General features: G+C 35.9%; 1 pseudogene; it reads right to left on the bottom strand.

Annotated features, from left to right (window-relative positions):
- Window positions 1–2,899: 2,899 nt before the first annotated feature.
- LOC125838981 (cyclase-like protein 3) lies at window positions 2,900–5,003 on the bottom strand (annotated as a pseudogene).
- Between the last annotated feature and the right edge of the window lie 1,487 nt (window positions 5,004–6,490).

Below are 6,490 nucleotides of genomic sequence, written 5' to 3' on the forward strand. Positions count from 1 at the left end.
AAGTCTTTAAATGAACTCAACATAACCCCAGAATTGGTTGTCACATGTACAAACCTCTAATACAGAATCTGAATAAAATATACAAGTCTCATAGTAAAGTTCTAGAATAGAACAAAACAGTAAATATAGATAACTTGAGGGCACGTCTGGAATGAACCGCTACCTCTCAAGTAAGTCTGGAAGCTCTAATCTGAAGATGAGTAATAAGCCGGATCTGATAGAGCTGTCAACCTACACAACTGTGTAGAAGCAAGGGTGAGTACCAAAAGCAACAGGTACTCGCAAGTAACACTAAACTAAGCTAAACTAGCAGCTACAAACAACTCCTTTCAATCCCAACCGAACCACCGAAACTTCATTCTAACAGCGAACCAACAACCTATACTACACAATTCATAATCAACAGATATATCCAACAGTGTCTCAACATCAACCTCATATCCTTATGTAAGAGCAAATAGATCATATATCACATGAAGAGGGGCAAATAGGAAAAATCCACACACCACAGACAAAGATGAAGTCAAATGCGATGCAAATGCAATAATGATGTCATGTAGTCGTGATGCATGTCTGTCCTAAGATACACATCTGTAGACGTAATCAGACCGCGCTGAATACTCAAATCAGAACCCATGGGGGCCACACATGGACCATGTATCACCGTCGGAACCAGATCCCATCGGCATCCAAATCACTAGCCGGAGCTAGTCCATCTCATATATCTCTAGCCGGAGCTAGTCCATCTCATATATCTCTAGCCGGAGCTAGTCTCAACTGTGTCTCATATCCATCCATCTTCATATCAGTGTCTCAGAACTCATGCAATAGATAGTTCACACATGGGATGAATAATGAATATGCACATGTCATCAATCACAATCATATCACGATCACATATAGTATTACACATCATTTGTCTCAATCACAACCATATCACGACCACATCATAGTATTACACATCGTCTGTCTCAATCACAACCATATCACGACCACATCATAGTATTACACATCATCTGTCTCAATCACAACCATATCACGACCACATCATAGTATCACACATCATCTGTCTCAACATCAATGTTTGTATCAATCATAGCCTACTCATGCCCTTCTATCCCCTCAATATCAGTTATCAGATGACTTATTCAACAAATTCAAGTCATATATAACACATTTAGATCGTTTTATTCCCCATCTTTCAATTACAACAATTTCAATCAACAAATAAAACCCATCCTCAATCCCCATTACTCCCCAACACAATTAGGAAAGTAGTCATGTGTAGTCTAAGAGTTTAACAAAGTTTAGAAGTCGCTTGCCTCAAAACACTTCAACTAGTAACTCAAATCTGAGTTTTACCCTTCCGAGCACGCTCCAAATCACCACAATCTATTCATAAATGGAATCCCACAATCAATACGAATCTAACAATACCAATATCGTGAAATTTGGAGAAAAAGGGTAAAATGGTCAAAAAATCTCGTTTCGGAAAATATTCTCGAAATCTGGAAATTTTTAGTGAAAAATGTTTCTCAAGAAATTTAGAATCCAATAGTGAAAACCGTTTCGAAAAAGGAGTTGAAATAAGTTCACAAACTCAAATTTTCTATTAAATTCGGATTAGGCAAAAACTCCCAAATTTTACAGTTGAGATCTCAAATTTTGATGTTAAAATCCATAAATAATCGATGAAAATCAAAGATAGAAGTTGGAAATAACTTACCCAATAAATTCCTTGCGAAAAAACCACTTGAAATCGCCTATTTTCGAGCTCTCAAAGTCTAAAAATGGAGAAATGGGTATTTTCAAGTTGTGGGAATTTAGCTACTGATTTTGGCTTAAAAAAAAGAAAAAAAAACTGCTGTTGCAGGTAAAAAAATACAGTAGCTGAAACAACAATAACACCAAAGTTTAAGTCCCCGTTGGACCCTCGAGATTCGTTCGGAATCTCGTGCACACAAACTAAATATGTACCCCCACTAAATTCGACGTTCCGGACGCAATGGAACCGTCGGAATTTGAATTCGAGGACTCCTTGACCCGAAATTCAATAAGATGCCAAGAAACTAGTTTAACGCCAAAAAAATTCGAAACTCAAACGGAGCGTCTAAAAATTCAACCAAGACTCATTCTAGACTTAGAATCGCCTCCCGAAACCAACGGTACTCTCGGAATTTCAATCTGAGCCTCGGAACCTCATATGTTGACCAAAGTCAATTCTTTATCAAAATTTCACAACTTTAGCAACTTAGGACCTCAATTCTTCGTTTCAACTCCAAATTCAACTCCGTAACTTCACACAGACCCGTTTCGACATTCTAAAACTGCCGGAATCGACGGAAATCCGATCCGAGTCCTGAAACTCCATATAACTCAAAAAAGCACTTTTTAACCAACTTTAACTCATAAAAACTCAACTTCTCAAAAACTCAACTTTTTACCAACTTTTTCTCAAACTAACTTTACAACCACAAAACATGGGACTCGGGGCAACTACCGAAAGGGAAAAATAGTCATTTCCACGAAAAATTACCAAAATGACCTTTCGGGTCATTACAGAATTGAACCGGGATAAAGAGTAGGATTACACAGGCTATTGCCAACTCCACTGCGCATCGCTTTGTTATTTCAGGGGGTCCAAATTCTATATATACCATTATAAAATCAAAATTTTACGTGTATATAGTATAATTTTTCAACAAAGGGTGTCCAATTGGACACCCTGGAGCCTACGTGGCTCCGCCCCTGAGTGCCCGTTCTCTGATCCTCGTATGTTATAGCATCTGCAAGAGATAGACTCCGAACATTCTTAGCTTTACAGCGAGACGAGACAAGTGCGCTTTATTATGCTTTAGAATGCACTCATGCTAAGCCAAAATAGTACTATTTGACATGATCACTGGAAGAGGATGCACCTGGTAGGTGAACCATCTCCATGAACCAGCCTCAAAGGTAGACAGTGAATTGTGTAAACTCCTGGGACTGCATCATCGAGGTTGAGACCTTCCACTGGAATAATATCCTGATGCATATATCGAAGTTAGTAATCAAGTAAAAACATAGGTAAACACAACAAAGGACTCAAGTCTCCATTAAGGATTCTGAGAAAGTAAGAGCAGTTAGTAGATAATTGGCAGCTAGTACTAAACTAGAAACTTGTTGACAATTCTTTAACAAAGGGGTTTTCAATCTTACTGGTAACCGCATCAACTTTTTAGGTTTTATACACTGACGATTTAGAAGATTTTCACTCCATCACTTCAGTTTAACCGACTACCAACTACCAACAGGTTATTACTCTATTTTCCAAATTATAGATTAGACTTGCTATATAGAGTTATTTGTATATAGGTCCAACTTAACTTGATGATATAGAAAGAATCTATATATACTTAACAACAACAACATATCCCGTGAAATCCCACAAGTGGGGTCTTGGGAGAATAGAGTGTATGCAGACGTTGCCACTATCTTGTGGAGGTACACAAAACACTCGGTCAAATTTGGCAAATGGACTTGCTTTAGGATCCAGAAGTAGTTGATGAACTTTAACGACACCAACGAGTTTGATGTCAGTATTCTGGACCAAATACTCTGCTCCATCTGAGGTGAATGCAGCATAGGAGGAATCAAATTATTTCTTGTACATCAGCCTCCTGTTTATGTTCACAATATTACATCCAACACAAAACGACAAGACAAAATGAACAAATTAAACAACTTATGTAAGTAGTTTTTAGCAGGCTTGAAGTTGAAACAAGTTAATGCCTCCAATGGACAAACGAACAAGTACCTGTCTGTGTTTAGTGTTCGAAAAAGAACACGTTTGACTCCCCCAGGTATGTTCAATGACCTCATAACTTCAGCTGATGAACAAAAAGGCGAGCAATGAGGTTTATATCATGTGGTGTAAAATAGTTTTTAGGGAGACAGAACTGGACCTGCACTAACAAGAAAATAAGCAAGTAGCCAGGCAGGTATCATCCCAAAAATTAGGAACATACCTGTAATATTCTTGTCCCGTGGTGTGTCCACTACAAGAACTGGACCTGCATTCACACCAAAAATATGCCATTTTTTCAAAAAGAAAAAGAAAACAAAATCCCGCTAAATTGCAGGTAAGACTAGTATATATATGCAGAAACCACAAGTGTATTCAGTATGTCGAACTTGAACAACAACAACATATCCAGTATAATCCCATTATCTTACCCCTACGTAGAGATTGTTCCTGAAAAATCCTCGACTCAAAAGAAAGAAAGTCGAAACATGTTTACAAGGAAAAAGAATATGACTACACACTAACAAGATACAAAGCAACTAAAATGAGATATCAAGGAAAATAACGGCACCAAAGTGGTAAGATACATCTACTAGTAAGGGGAAAAAGGAAAGAGAAGACTAGGCCTACTTCCCAGACTACAACACTCGACTACCTACTAACTTTGTGCCCTAATTCTTAACCTCCTAAATTTCCTATTTAATCCGCAAATACTTCTTCAGCCTATCTCTACCTCCCCTGAGCTGCAGCTCCAAATACATGAAATTTACAAATTAGATGCCAGAAACATTACCATTCAAAGTTGGTAGATGGAGGGAAACAACGTCATAACCCGACTCGAATAAGGTCTGATTGAAATGTCCAGGAGCATCAACGTGTGTACCAGAATGAGTAGCAAGTTTGAAGACGGAATAATTAGAGAGATCACCCAACTTGATGCTAGTCTCAAGTTTTATGAAGTTCCCCCAGCCCATTTTTGGAACCATAAGCAGGCAAATCAGGAGTATATTATTTTTGGAACCATAAGCAGGCAAATCAGGAGTATATTTGTAGCATGTCAATTACTTTCTTTTTCATGTAATTTCTCTCTTCTTCCATTATTTTCTGGAGATCGGAAGGGCTCACTGCCCCAACGACGCTGCTCACGGAGAAAAGCGCCAGTACGGCAGCGAGCAGCCGGCAGCAGGGGGCAGTAGAGTGAAGTGTTGTGATTAGTCATTGGAGAAGAGTAGAGAAGTGGAGAAGAATGGAAGGAGAGAACAAGTGAAGACTGAAAAGAAACAAAACTGTTGAAATAGTGACTTGTATCTTTTTTATGTAACGGCTAATTTGGCAGTTGCCAGCAGGTGTGGATAGGGACCGAGGCGGATTTAGAGGATAGTCAGAGTCATTTGAACTCCCATGTAAGAAAATATATGATATATTTTGTTAAATTTTAAGTATTATAGATTTTGAACTTTTAAAATATAAGATTACAATTTGATTTAGTGGTTCAAAATTTACTTTGAAGTTCTAAGTTTAAATCACAAGAACTATATTTTTAGTTTTTGAACCCCTTTAGTAAAAATTCAAGATTCATCCCTTCAAAATATTTTTATTTGATAAAGATCTCTTTTAAATAAATTTCACTATTTTTTCTAATAAATAAAATTTAGGATAAACGTGATTGAAAATTAATTATTTTTTTTAACTTTTAAGTTTTCCACTAAGAGAGTAGGTTAAGAACGATCTAAATTATCACCATTTTGCTAATTTTATATCTAAACATATTGAATGTACATGTTATCATGGACAATAAATCTCTTTAGATTAAAAAAAATTGATTGTATAAGTGACAAAATATTTAAGAAAACTTGTTGAGAGATGCATAAGAGATGAAAAAAGTCTTGTAATGAAACCATGTGAAATTTTAAGAGATTTTGTGTAGAGTCAATAATTTAGGTATGGAATTTGAAAAAATAGTGATATTTTATGCAAAGATGAGGGTAAACCTAGTCACTCAATTATTTTACATGTATTGTGACATGGAACTTCTTTGAATGGACTTTTGGAGCGCGATGTTCACATAACATGTCATATCCCTTCAAAGGTAATTTAATATGAGTTCTTGATACTTTAAGGAAGTTTTGTGAGCGTTCACCGTTCAGTGACTTAAGTATAGACAATAAAAAAAAGACTTAAGTATAAAACTTGCAAAAGGGTAATAATTCAAGATTTTTTAATCTATTCAATCATTCCCATTTAATATCATTAATTTATAGCTACATAAATATTATTGCAGATTTAATATTACAAGTTTCAAAAGCATAAAATCATATGAATATTATGATATATTTAAAATCATAAATTCTAAAAAAAAATATTTTTTTTTTTAAAATTATGTTTAATCAACGATAACAAAATAAGTTAGAATAGAGGGAGTAATATCTCTACATAAAAATTACTAGTAAAATTTTGTTATTAACATTAGTGAGTTAGGTTAAAGAAACCAGAGGAAGTTGCTCGAATGATAAGCACCCTTCAAATCTAATCATAAGTTTGTGAGCTTGAGTCAAACCATCCCCAATTCACCTCTATTTTACTCTTCATTCTCTATATTTTGAGAGTAAAATAGAGAAAGGGCTCCAACCCGTCTTTATTTTAGACTCTATTCTTCGTTTTTAGAGAGTTGAATAGGACTTTTCCAAATTTGGAGAACTACTATTT

This window comes from Solanum verrucosum, unplaced genomic scaffold, assembly GCF_900185275.1.
Source record: "Solanum verrucosum unplaced genomic scaffold, falcon-dt-bn FXZP01000163.1, whole genome shotgun sequence".
Classification (NCBI taxonomy): Eukaryota; Viridiplantae; Streptophyta; class Magnoliopsida; order Solanales; family Solanaceae; genus Solanum; species Solanum verrucosum.